Here is a 14,125-nt window from a genome sequence, read left to right as displayed (position 1 = left end):
TGGTCAGTCTTTATAGTCAAATGACAAGAAAAAGGTGCTTGTGGGATGTGTTTTTATTAAACCCTGAAGTAGATCCTAAGTAAATCCTTAGAACTGATTACATGCACCACCCTGAAGTGCCTTTTTCTCTCTGTTAACGGCTAAGGAGGTGGGAGTGTTAAGTCACTAGCCAGCGTGTTGCAAGGCTGTTTGGATAACACAAAACAAGTCTGTTTTGAATCTCACATTTCTGTAACATCATAGGAGGCTAACGTAACTAAAACCAGTGGACAAAGGAAAACGATAAATGAGTCAACAGTTGTTCCAGATCAACATGGTTTTCAGTGCATGGTTTATGCATCAAAGAACAGGAGGGGTGGTCTGGCTGGGGTGCTCTACGGCTGTCCCTAGGAGCAGCAGAAGGTACAAGAAATTCTGCAGCAGGAAATCATGGGTAAACACAGCAGATCTTCAAATACCTTTGTCATTTTGTTTCTGTCCATTTTCACTTTTGTTTCATGGATGACAGGATGTGATAGAACTGCAGAGAAATGAAACTGAAATGTTCCCTTCTGGGGCAGTGGATCAGAACCCATGAGCTAGTTTTATTTTTTCAAATGCACTGCCTGGGGGGGCAGGGGGGTGGGTTTTAGAAGATAATCAGGAAAGGGTCATTGTTTTATGGAATAATTGTACAGAATGAGCTATGACAGGAACGTGTTCCTAATAGGACACTAAGAACTATCTGTAGATGTCCATTTGACAGGCCCGAGATCATTAGAACACCAGCCCAGGAGGCCCTGGCTGGGTAGCCACATGTACTGGTCCCAAAAAGCCTCTTCTCAGCAGCGAGCACCTTCTTTTGGTTGGGCTGCTCCTTGCAGCTCAGGGCACTGCTGTCCCCACTGCCACTTCTAAGTATGAAAATCCAGGTACCCACTGGTCCTAGCAGCAGCATCTCTCATGTTAGTAGCAGTTCTGCCATCTTGTCCTCATTCTGTATGTCCAACAAGTAAAATGCAGGAGGTGACTGCTGTTTGGGCAGCTGGGTAGGAAGAGAGGGCGTAGTAGTAAGCTGCTCATTGGGAGGGTGGTCCTGCAGAAGAGCACAACTGTGTGTCACACATCAGGATTTTGTAAAGCTGAGCAGTCTATGGGCGGGTTCAGACACACAGAAACTTTTAACTTTCAACACACAAAGTGTGGCGTGGTGCCAAATTTCACAAGACAAGTAGTCAAGCTAATCAAAATGATCTAGCTGTTTCCACCAAGGGCTGTGTTTTACAGAGTATCATCCGTCATGCAGTGTGACAGTGGGATTTTATTGCCAGAGGGGTTTCAGTGGAATCCTCATGGAGGTTCCAGATAGGTTTCCGGGGTACGAGCTTTCCTGGGGGCAAGAAATTTGGCAGGATTACCCTCAAACTTTTGTGGGAATCATCTTTGAGACGGAAGGGATGTGGGAGTTCATGGACTGAAGATCTCCCCAGCCCATGGAGCCAAGGACTCAGAGGAGAGAGGCACACCACTGCTGCAAAGTCAGAGTGCTTCTGTGGTGAACATCTGCTCTTCCAGCAGAAGTGTATGTGGCAGGGAAAGTCCATCCCTGGGGTTCCTTGGGATAGCTATAGTCATCCTAAGTGCTACAGATCACTCACCTCTATGGAAAGCTGCTGTGGAGAGAGGGCAGTGACACAGCCAGACACTTGCCTTCCCCTTACCCCTGAAGCCCTCACCCCATCACCTCCTGCACCCAGCCACCGAAGAGCCCACGAGGCTGTGCTTCCCCCATCTGTGCCCCAAACGGGAGCCACAAACAGCCATCTCTGCCCCTGGAAGAGGAGAACTTATGGGGTCTTGTTGACTTGCAGCACAGAAGCCAGGATTCAGGTAAGTTCATGTTTCCTGGGCAGCCTGTGAATGGGAAGAGGTCCAGCCACAGCAGAGCAGAGGGCACGGAGAGCACAGGGCACTGTCTGGCTCAGCGTCACCCACAGGCATCCAGCGTGGTACGTGGGGCAAAGGACAGCCTGGTCATGTCTCTGGCACGGAGCTGCACTCCTGGAGCATGAGCTGGGTCTTGGGCTTTTCACACAGAATCTAGAGGGTTCAGGGGTCTGTGCACATCAGCAGGTCATAAGCTATAAATTAGGCCATTAACCTCCAACACTGACTCTGGCTACAGGAAGTTAATAATGTAAAAACTGGTATGAAGAGGGGGAACAAAGTACAGCATTGTCTGCAAGGATTTAACCGCTCGTGTGCTGGTGAGTTTTGAGGGTGCCTGGAATTTTTTCATAAAACCAGAGTTCAGAGATACTATTGCAACTGTAATAACACAGAGTTATATTACAAGAATGAATATAAGAAGTGTAATCACATCACATCACATGCTATACAGGTTTTTCTCACTGATTGTGCCTTCAGAGAATCCTCCCCTTCAGACATACTGAGCCACTTGCTGTTTTTTGAGTGTTGACTCTAAGAATTAGAGTTAGGAAACATTCCTGGCTGTTCAAACCCTGGTCCTTCTTGCTATGTGCTGCTCCACACAGGACAGGCACCGTGCTGGATGCTGAGGCTCAGGCTCATCTCACACGGTAGTTTAAAAGTAACTGAACCTGAAAAGAGTTATGCATTGCAGATTAAACTTTAATTTTTTCACCCATCTTTCTTGTATCAGTTGATAAATAAAAAGTGATTTTCCCCACAAACTTTGCCTAGCAGCATCAATTCTTACCGGTCAACACTTTTTTTAAAAAAAAACAAGAGTAGTTCTGGTAGTGACAGTATTCCATTTGCTTTTCCTCTAAAGACAACATGGAATCCCAAATTATTAGAGAAAAAGATCGTGAGTTTGCTAATCTCTTCCTATCTAATTAGGCATGACGAGTCTTTTGTGTTTCTTATCTCTGTTCCATTGGAAACTAAGCACCAGGGTGCAAAGCATGGGCGCAGGGAGCTAATTAGGCTTCCTGGCTGTTGGGTTCGTAGAGGTGACTTTTTAAAGCTATGACCTGAGCATCCCCGAGGAGCACGGCCATCCTCCGCCTGACACAGCAGGGAGAAATGTCAGGAAGGGGCTGGTGGTGTGTTAGCACCACCGAGTGGACGAATAAGGGAAAAAAAGTTCGGTTTTGACACTGGTTGGGGGCGGGGGGGGGGGCGAGCGGTGCCTCAGCCTCACCTATGTTCTTCCTACTGACGGGTATCTTGGGAAGCTTTCATACACCTCGTCACCAAATCGGGCTTTTTTGTTACACCAGGCGTGGTTCTGGAGTCTGGAAAGTCACTCCAGAAAGCATTAGATCTGTAAATACAAACGTAATAGCTGTAATAAATATAACTGTAACATAAACCCAAACAAAATCTCTAATCCGTGATACAAAATTTCAGATGCCTCAGAAAGAGCTCAGACCCTTCTCAGCATTTTCTGCGAGTTCTGTGCCACCCCTGAAATCAATGTGCTGTTAGGTAATGGAGTGGGTTGTTCGCTAAATCACAGGGGAAAAACCCCTTAATGTGCTGTTTCAAATTGTTTCTTATACCCCAACTGTTCTGTGGGGCTTTTGGCCAGTAACCCTTGTGGGTGGCTGGCCTTGGGCGGCTTTTAATGCTGTTCACAGAAGATATATGAAGACATGCAGCAGCTGGAGCTACCTAAGAACTGCTTTCCCCTGGCACCAGATAAGATAGTTTGTTGAATTAGATAAAAGTGCACTCACCCCCCCACCTCCCCCCTCATTATCTACACTTTACTGGCACACTTCTGCCAAAAGCTTTGGCCAGCTCTGTCTCCTGTGACTTATCTGTTGTGGATCTATTCTTTGGATTACATTACAGACTAGAGCACCCTTTGTGCTACTCCACAAATGCACCCGCTGTCTCTTTACTGAAGCATTTACCATTGCCTGAGATAAGCCCGGCAGAAAATGAAACCACAGGTCACTTGTGCTTTCGCAGTAGCTTCACAGCAGGACCGCCACCACCACCACAGCATGCGTGTGCATGGGGTCTCAGTGTCCTCCTCCACCGAGTTGGTGGAAAGCAGGCAGAGGTGGCTCCTTTCCAAGAGGGGATCTGCAAGCTGGTGTGGAAGGCAAGGAGTGGCAATGCTCCTGAAATACATCCTATAAAAAGTTAACACTTGAATGACTGGCGAGTGAGAGTGTCTTTTGGGATACCCGACCACTCTGCTGCAGCCAACAGGGCTCTCCTAGAACCAGCACAGGGCAGACTACCCGCACCCTTTCTGCAAATCAATGATCTGGACGAGGGGATCGTGTGCACCCTCAGTAAGCTTGCTGATGGCATCAAGTTGGACAGGAGTGTTGATCTGCTTCTGGGTAGGAAGAATCCCTGCAGAGGGGTCTGGACAGGCTGGATCGATGGGCCAAGGTTAAACAAGATGGTCCTGCACTTGGGTCACAACAACCCCACGACGCTATGGGCTTGGGGAAAAGCAGCTGGAAAGCTGCCTGGTGGGAAAGGACCTAGAAGTGTTGGTCGACAGGCAGCTGAACATGAGCCAGCCGTGTGCCCAGGTGGCCAAGAAGGCCAACAGCATCCTGGCTTGTATCAGAAACAGTGTGGCCAGCAGGACAAGGGCAGTGATCGCCCCCCTGTACTGGGCACTGGTGAGGCTGCACCTCGAATCCTGTGTTCAGTTCTGAGCCTCTCACTGCAAGAAGGACATAAAGGTGCTGGAAGGTGTCCAGGGAAGGGCAACGGCGCTGGTGAAGGGTCTGGAGCACAAGTCTGATGGGGAGCAGCTGAGGGAACTGGGGATGTTCAGCCTGGAGGAAAGGATGCTCAGGGGGAACGTTATTGCTCTCTACAACTACCTGACAGGAGGCTGTAGGCAGGTGGGGGTCCGTCTCTTCTCCCAGGTAACAAGTGCTAGGACAAGAGGAAGTAGCCTCAAGTTGTGCCAGGGGAGGTTTAGATTGGATATTAGGAAAAATCTCATCACCGAAAGGATTACCAAGCATTGGAACAGGCTGCCCAGGGAAGTGGTTGAGTCACCGTCCCTGGAGGTATTTAAAAGATGTGTAGACATGGTGCTTAGGGATGTGGTTTAGTGGTGGATTTGGCAGTGCTGGGTTAATGGTTGGACTGGATGATCTCAAAGGTCTTTTCCAACCTAAATGATTCTATGATTCTAAATTCCACATTTAACAGCATGCTTGCTGCTTGCTTATCACATACAGCCTGCTTAAAATAGAAGCATATGAGAGTGCTGATGTCTCAGGTCCTCTCAGCTTTGAATGGAGAAAAACGTACCCTTCAGATTCAAAGGCTACAAGTCCTAGTTATTGCTAACCTTTGTTGTGTACTTCTCCTCCTTCATCCTACCCACACCTTCTGAAGGTCAAGCGAACTCTCAGAGCCAGGTCTGGCAGTAGATTTCTAAGCTGTTCATAAGACAACTGAGCACCTATGTCCAAAATAATGCAGCCAAAAAAACTAGTCACGAGTCTAAAGAAAGCAAGAAGCAGCCTGACTGTTTTCCTTGTTAACCTGGTTTGTTGAAGGAAAATTCACTCCTACCTACTTGCCACTGTCCCACACCAGAGGAGGCACTCACGTCTTCAGCCCCAGCACTCTATAATCCTTGGCTGCTTGATAGTCCAAGCATCTATAGGAAGATTGGCAAATTGTGGCATATTCCAAGTTATCTATAACCCAGACATGTTGGTTGTACTCGTTTAACTCTTCAAAGTAAGGAGGGAATTCACAACAGGTCTTCCACATCCTGGGTGTATGAGCTGCGCAGCAGGCTACTAGGTCAGGTGGGCCAGTATGATGGCCCAGATGGCAGAGCTGGGTCACCTTCTTCAGCTGATGACACCAATTCGCAGTCACAAGAGCACAGCTTCTTGCTTGCTTGTGGGCACTCTACAAATGATGAGACTGGAGACCTGGACACAGGGGGACACAGAAATTACTCAAAATCATCAGGGATATGGAATAAGCGTGTTAGATCCTATGCAATATGCCCTATCATGACCACCTCAACCACCTTCTCTCTTCTAAAATAAGCTTGAGCCTTTCTTCCAGGAAGAAATTAACTTCAAAGACAGCTGGGCTCAAGGGAAGCCCCTGAGCTATGGACTAAGTAAAGCAAGGCAATTAAACCCCTGAAAGGCAAAGTTTTAATCTATGCTTGTCCCTAGAACTTCTTGCTGGTTCGTTCCAAGTAGCTTCCAACAAAACAGTTTAGTATTGGGTGGCTTTTGCTCTACATGTCGGCATTTTAGATCCCTTTGAGATCATCCGAGTCCTAAATGTTGCGTACAGGGAAGGTGGGTGCCTAGTGTGGGATCTAGCTTTCATTGCACATGGGAAGCTCCTTAAAGTCCAGCTCTGCAACATTCAATTTGTAAGTACATAAATCATCTTACATCTGGTTCTCAACATCTGGGAGATCTATTACTGCGCTTGTTTAGAAAGTATATTTGATCTTGGTTCTGGCTGCAGCAGAGCATCTGCGTTTTGTCTCTCCTCATTCTGCGTTGCCCAGCTGTTTGTGTACCAGCTTGCTGTGTAAACAGACCTGCTCCTGCCAGATTCATTCAGCAGTTTCACAAGCTAGCGTCTGTGACCTTGCAATTCCCAGCCCTCCCTGAGAACACATCTGATTAAAGGAAAGCTTGTACCACCCCACAGCTGTCCCAGTACCTCACAGTAATGGGAAAAGGGATACAGAAACCGAGGACCACGTATGCATTTGAAGACAATGAAGATATTGTTCCAGCTCGCCCAGCTGTGGCGATGACATTAAGGAAACCAAAGAGTTTGTGCTATGATTTTCATACTAGGAGTACGAAGGCTTTAAAAAGCACAGCTGTACAGTTTATTCCTTGCCTTTCTTACACCTCTTGCCACGTGGCTTGCTCAAGCCCTCAGGCTGACTTACCTACTGCAGTTCGGAGATTTAGCAACGTGTTTTAATTCCTAGCTGAATTTCGATGGAAATGCAGCCTGGAGAGCTAAACCTGGCTGGCTCAGCAGCATCCACTGTCTCCCTGCCCCTTCCCTGCCCCTGAGGACTGGCTTCTCCCCCTGTCCCCTCCTGGCCTTCTCTGGGCTCTGATCCTCTGCAGGAGGCACAACAAGCCATTAACCATTCTCCCTCTGAGCTTGTTCTTCACAAGCACCATCCAATAACTGGGTAACAGAAAACAGGCATGGAAAGGAAACAGGGTGAGACCCAGGCAACAGCTCCCCACAGGCATCACATCATCCTACCACGCTACGTCCCTCTGGTCCATGGTGCCCCCTACCAAATCCCCCGATTATGTGCACCTTCTCCAGAAGACAGTGAATGACCTTTCTGGTAAAGCATGTAAGGAAAATTTTGAACCATAAAACTCATAAATAAAGAAAAATGTGATTTTCCCATAATTCTCATTGTTCTGTCTCGACGTCTGTAAACATCATCTCTGGGGCAGGATTCAACAGCTGTGCAAGGGCAAACACCTCTTCAGTGCAGCATGCTCCATTTGCTCCAAGGTGGTGGGAAGAGTTTTAATAGAAAACACAGGTAATTGCATCGATAAGTAGGTTGTAAATTAGTTTAACATCAAATTATGTAAACGAGCCTGCTATTGAAATGTAATATACTATTTTCGAAACAAATGTTCCTTTTTAACATCTGCTGCTGGTAGAACAAACAGTTCTGGTCCCAGAGAGGAAAAAGTTTTCCTGTTGGGTAAAAGAAATGTCCCTTAGTATGACCGTGATTAAACTGCTGGTGTTACCTAGCAGCTGGGTAACTCCACCTCACAGAGCTATATCACCATTAAGAAGGTGCCAACTATTTATGTAACTTTAAGTGCTCACAGGTTACACCCATAGTTAACCTGAAAGCATTACACATGCAAAACCTGGGGGCTCATAACTGGGGGATCAATGTGTGAAGTACCTAGAGCTACCATAAAATTGTGCCTGGGTGTTGCTTTTTTAAGGAGATTATATCTATTTGAGTAAACATCAATCCAGGGAAGCCCCATAGCCTGTGTTATGCAAGATACCAGATCAGATAACAAACCTGTCTCCTGGATTTACAGCTGTGAAAAAGCTGAATCCTTCCTACAACTAACTGGGCAGAATTTTAACCCTCCGTGAATCCAAGCAAGAGCTGGCCAAGCAAGTTGACCTGTGGCTAGTTTCTCCTGTGTGGCTGGCGAGCAGCATACTCTCCTCAGTATGCCACTCGTATTTATTGGCTTATTGTTCAGTTTGTATCTGAAAATTAAATAAATGAGATGCAAACGGTGTCCACAGATAGGGGTTATAGACTACCAGGGGTTTTTGTTGGCTTTATCTGAAACTCACTCCTGTGCTAAATCAAATTAATACTTCCTCCTTGCTTTTCCCATGGAGATTTTTCACAGCATCAGCAGTTTAAAAAATAGGCAGTGAGTGAAATGAAGCATCTATTAATATTTCTGATTTTGGGAACAGACTAGGTTCCACTAAAGGTGTCTTTTTAAGACTGAGCTCATCTAATCTAAGATGTCCATGGCTTTTCCCCACTGATTTTTTGCCTTATTCTAATTTAAAGAATGGTTCATGATCAGGAAATAGCTTTACATAAATTGCCCAGTGAAAGTCAGTATTATAAATGTTAATGTATACAGGATCACATAATCCTTCAGGATTTTATGATCCTTTTTAAAACAAACCCCAAGTATTCTCAGCTGAGTTGAGTAAACCATTTCAGAGATGAGTATTAGCAGAATGAGGAGAAAAACAAGAGCAAAAGACAAGGGATCCCAGATATGAATTGAACTGAAAGCTGACATTAGAGAGTTCATAGAAGAATACAAGAACACTGTTCCAGATGGCAGGAACTGCAGAGGAGGAAGAGCACAACTGCAAGAAGCAACGAAGGGAAGCTAACGATAGATGAAGTAAGATGAGAAACAGACACCCCAAGGCATGCATCCAATTCTTCAGGTTATGTAAAATTATCTTTACCATTTATGCACTTCCCTCCTTTTCTGGGTGATGCACATTGCAGATAGAGTTGGTAGCACTGCTTGTAATTACCACTGCCTGACAGTTCTCGTTACAAGCTCCTGCTTTCAGTTGCTGCTAAGTTTGTTAGATGTTACTCACCCAGGCTGAAACGTCTTCTGCCAAGTCTTGGCCTGGGGCTGATTCTTTCCCCCTCCATTTTCTTTTCAGAGGAGAAAAGGGGAGGGCAGTTTCAGTAAAAATGGTTCTGTGGTTTTCAGGGCAAGATTAGGCAACCATTTATTTGAGCAAGAGCTTGAAATTTGGCAAAAGAAAGGGGAGGTCACCCCGATGCCAGAAGATGTAGCCAAATTATAAATGTGTTTTTAAGAAGTCTCAGCTCACATACTTTAGCAGAGACTTGTCAGCTTGGCAGATGAATTTGCAGAGGGTTGTGTCAGCACAGGGCACGCTGTGTCCCCTGCCAGCTTCCAGCTCCTGGCAGGATTGTCCCCAGCAGGCAGCAGAGCTGGATGCTGCTTGTGCCCAGTGCTGCTGCCTCCGGGCACCCAGGCTGCAGCTGCGCTGGGAGCCCCAGGGCTGGAGCTGGATGTGAGCAGGGAACTGGGGCTGAGGTAGCAAGGTAAAAAGGCACTTGGATTACAAACCAGTGAGAATAAAACTGTGATGACATAAGGAGCTGGAAAGGTAAATGCTAGCGCTCCAAAGTAGTGCCCAGGAGCTGGGGCAGGATGAGTGGTGGGACAAGAGGATCAGTGTGGTCAGGAGGAGGAGGGAGGAGAACGTAAGGGAGGGGGAAGAAAACATCTTGGTGATAGCTACCATGTCCTTTCCAGAGCCCAGAGCCGAGCTAAGGTCACCCCCTTCCTCCTTTATAAGCAGAAATCTGGAAGTCGACTGGCACGTGAGGTTCTTCCTGCTCACAGGGACGTCCTGCACTGGCTGAAAGCCTGTTACTGCTGTGCCCTGGTTAGGTCTAAGGCTTCAATTCTCCACCAAGGAGATACATTAGTGCTTATCCTTGGTGGAGCACCTCAGCATGGGATCAAGGCAGACTTCTCTGCCATCTGTCATGCACACTGTTCCCTAATGCTGTGGAGGAGATAAGTGAGATGTGGTGCACAGCCAGACTAGCTGCTTGTGCTCCCTTCCTTGCAGCCTGGGGAGGAAGAAAGAGCAGCTGTTGCCAGGCTGGGCTGCAGAGAGATGACAAAAGGCCCTAATACCATGTGTTGCTGCAGGCCCTGAAGCATAACACAGAGCAGTTATGGAAGAGGAGCTTGAAGAAAGGCAAGAAGCAATGGCCATAAACTGTATCCTTACTCATATGTCCTAATGATCTCTTTCTTCCCCAGCCAAGTCAACTGCCAGTCTCCCCTCACACTCCCACCAGCTCCTCACCCCATAAAAAAAATCACCGTAAAACTAAACCTCTGCCTTAGTCATGCCAGCATGTCCTTGTTCTGCACCTCAGCATCTTCCCAATGACGTTGCCACCAGTGACCGCTGCCCCTCAGGCTTCTTGGTCCGAGCACCATCTGAACATCCCAGCATCCTCCTGACAGCTCAGCCCCAGCGACAGCACCCTGGAACCCTTCTAGCTCTTGCATTAAACCTCATTATTCTGTAGCCTCTACACCCTCACACCACCAATGACCCTCCTCACCTTCAGATTTATCTGTATCATCCCAAATGACTATTCCCTCATCCCTGCTGCTGGCCAAGTCAACAAGGTGTAGTTTTCAGTGTCATCCTGAACACCTTCTCCAGATGCCGCCTCCTCTCCATGCGAGAGAAGCTGGATGCAGAGACCTCACCAGCAAAACAGTACAACCTTTCTTGTCTTTTCTGGATAGAGTCAACTTGGTCCTGAGGGTTGAGGTTCCTCCCAGCTGGCCTTAGACAACTGCATCCAACCAAGCCAGCACCAGTTTCTTTTACAGGGAATGGTGACAAATGGACGCTTCTAGGGCCCTGTTGGTCTGACTCAGTTTAGGAATTTACTTTGACTGCCCCAAAGCCCCATTATCTCTCTAATCACTCTAAGTTAAGTGGAGACAAGGATAAGCTCAGCTTAGAGACCCCTTATTGACTTAGAAAGTTTACTGAGATGATTGCACCCCAAACAACATTGCATATTTACCCTTATTTCTTAATTCATGCACAGCAATGATCTTTTTTTTCCCTTCAAAACAGCATTTCAAGTTTCTAGGGGAGTGTCCTGCGTTGTGAGCTTGCCCCGGTGAGGGCTGGCTCAGCAGCAACACCCTTGGCTGCCATCAGCACACAACAATACCATACCATACCATATCATACCGTACTGTACCAGACCATACTGTACCATAACATACCACCCCACCCCACCACCTAGGGGTAAGAGCTTGGATCTCAACGCATGGTGTAGAAAAAAGTTTGTAACACATTAGGCACAGAAATGCCAGGGTGGTAAGCATTAATGAAAAGCAGGAATAAGGGAAAGTTCCAGGAAATATTTTTCCAGCATTGCCATCCTTGCTCCTAGATAGTGCAAGTGTCATTTAGAATACATTTAAGTGATGTCTTTTGCTATAGTCAGTACGTTCCAGCTTCATCAGCTTGACCAGAATGGGTTGAAGGTTACAGAGACTGGAGAACGGAGGAGACACCACCATTATGCACTGGAGAAACCCAGGGTGGGCTCATGTCTGGAAATCTCTGGGCACTTTTCTCTATTGAAAATGATAGTATAGAAATGGAAAGGCTCCAAGACGGGCTACAAGGGCATGCAGGTTTTGGATGAATTTCACACAGGAAGTACTTGAGCAAGCTACAGCTTTTCATCTCAAAAATAGGGAGGACTGAGGAGAAAATGATGAAATATAAATAGGAAGAAAGTGAACAAGAAAATATCCCCCAGCCTCTCTTCCTTTACAAAAGTCAGACGACATCAAATTAAATTAGCAGGGACCAGGCTCAAGACAAGATGCAATGGCTCTTTGCACAACAGTTAATTAGGCAAAGATCTGTGTAACTGCCACATGACGTAGTCAATACTGAAATGCTTACCAGCTGGCAGGAGAATATTCAGGGCTTCTACACCATACTCACAGGCTGCAGTCTCTGGTAATAATTCTATACTCTAGACGTCAAGCAGATATGTATACATGTGCATTTTCCTGTGCTTGCAACCTCTCTGCTGTTGGCCACCGCTGGCGATGGGGTACCTGCCTGGGCAGAGCTTTGCTCCAGGAAGCGGAGATGTTCCCAGGGGAAAAAAAAATGTGTTTAAGAGTGAAACAAAATTCAGAAACAAAAACACAGTGTGCAAAGTTATAGATATTTTTCAGTTGCTCTTGAACAGTTGTTTTCAAAGTTTTACAATAGAAAAACCAAAAATTGTTTTAACGTGTACTGAAACAAGAAAATCTGAAGTAACACCAGATTTCAAAAATTAATATTGGCTTCAAGCTCCTTTTACGTAGTATAGGTTGGTTGCTCATTCACTGGGTATTTTCATTATGTGCTTCTGCAGGGAAGATAATTTGCACACATATTTATTTGAAGACTATATTACAATGAATAAGCATAAATAATGTATATGAGAAGGCAGGGTAGGATTGCCTGGCAGCCTTCAATCTGTCATTCCCATGACTTCTAGTTTGGCAATCTTAACATAGCTCTTTGTGTGGGACAAATTATAAAGCAAATAATCCTGAGGTAAGGCTTTCTTTGCCTACACAGTGCTGAATTTATTTATTTTTCAATTCCATTCAAGTCCCAAGTGCTGTCTGAGTGCCAAAGTTTTAGTCAATATGATTTTTCATACTTCAAATCTTCTTTGTTTAGTTTTAAATGGAGCTGTCACGTCTCTTGTGATGACCGGGGCAATGTTTTTTAGAAATATATCAAAAACTATGGAAACTTTTCAAGGTCTCCTGCAGATTTGCACAGGGAGATGAGGCTGTTGGGATGCACTGAGTCACACCCAGCAACAGCCTCTCTGGAGGCTGACAGAGGACCTTATCACCTCTTGAGCCTTTCTCTTTCACTCGGGGGTTTAGTAGGTGACATGGTGTCCAATGAGAGCTGCAACGAGCATGTCACATAGGCAAGAGCTGAAGGTCCCACTGCAAATACACCACCTGAAGGCAAGGGCTCTGCAGCTTCCCCTCAGCGTGCATCTGCAGCAACACCAAGCACAGTAACTCTTCATGGCATCTCAGCCTCGACTCATTGCCATGGAGCAAGATTACTCCTTAATGCATGTCGCCCTCCTTCCAAGGTGCTTTCAAAGGCTTTTTCTCCCCGTTGTATCTAGGCAGGCAGTGGTTTGCCTGGGAGCTGGGAGGGGAGCCGATCTCCTCGTGCCTCCAGCGGTTCATTCCCTCCTTCTTCATATACAAGTGAATAGGGGGAGGGAAGGAGGAAACTGAGCCCACTTCTGGGGATGCAGCAGCTGAAGATCCAGTTTAAGCCGCCAGAGAGATTTCTTCTTTATTTACTACTGCAGAACAAAATACAGTTACCAAGGATCTGGTTAATCTATCATACAAAAAAAATATTGATTGACCTAGAAGAAGGCGGCTGATGTTTTTCTTTTTATGACTACAAATTACGCCCTTTTGCTGTTTCAACACTGATGGCATGAAATCAACATAAAAAGCAAAAAAAAAGCTAAAGTAACAACATTAACTTAATAAATATGCACCGTGAACAAAATAAAAATAGCTTAGGATGCTAGGATCATTCCAAAGCAAACACAACCTAAAAATAATGAAGCGAAAGTTAAATTTAACAGAAATAAAATATATTAAGATCCAGGAAATCTTAAGCTAAAAATACCCTGCTTTGCTCTGACTCTTTAAAAAGTTATTTCAGGATCATAAACGCAATTCAGATTTATACTGAGCTGGGGATTTTTTTTTTGTTTTATCTATATGTTTTCTTCTGTTTGAGATTCTGGCCTTTACAAATGTTTAACATTGGGCATTTATGAAGCAATTAAGCATTTAGAAATGGACATTCCCAATTGACTACTATGGCTGGATTATTTTTTAGGAGGCAAAGGACTGAGGAGAAAGCAAATTCTTCAATTTAAGACATCAGTTCAAAAGTTGAACACTGATCTGCATAAGAGATTTTTGGTTGAATAACAAAATTTTAAAACAAACCCAAGAAAATT

The 14,125-nt window shown here is 45.6% G+C and overlaps 1 long non-coding RNA gene across 1 annotated transcript; it reads right to left on the bottom strand.

Annotated features, from left to right (window-relative positions):
- Positions 1-2,654: 2,654 nt before the first annotated feature.
- Positions 2,655-13,439, bottom strand: LOC129735464 (uncharacterized). Its single transcript, XR_008731144.1, has 3 exons — positions 9,106-13,439; positions 3,885-5,900; positions 2,655-3,289 (listed from the first exon to the last, which is right to left on the bottom strand). It is a non-coding gene; the product is annotated as an uncharacterized LOC129735464 (long non-coding RNA).
- Positions 13,440-14,125: the final 686 nt, after the last annotated feature.

The sequence above is a fragment of the Falco cherrug genome, chromosome 2 (genome assembly GCF_023634085.1).
Source record: "Falco cherrug isolate bFalChe1 chromosome 2, bFalChe1.pri, whole genome shotgun sequence".
Lineage (NCBI taxonomy): Eukaryota > Metazoa > Chordata > Aves > Falconiformes > Falconidae > Falco > Falco cherrug.
This window is presented reverse-complemented; position numbering and strand designations above follow the sequence as displayed.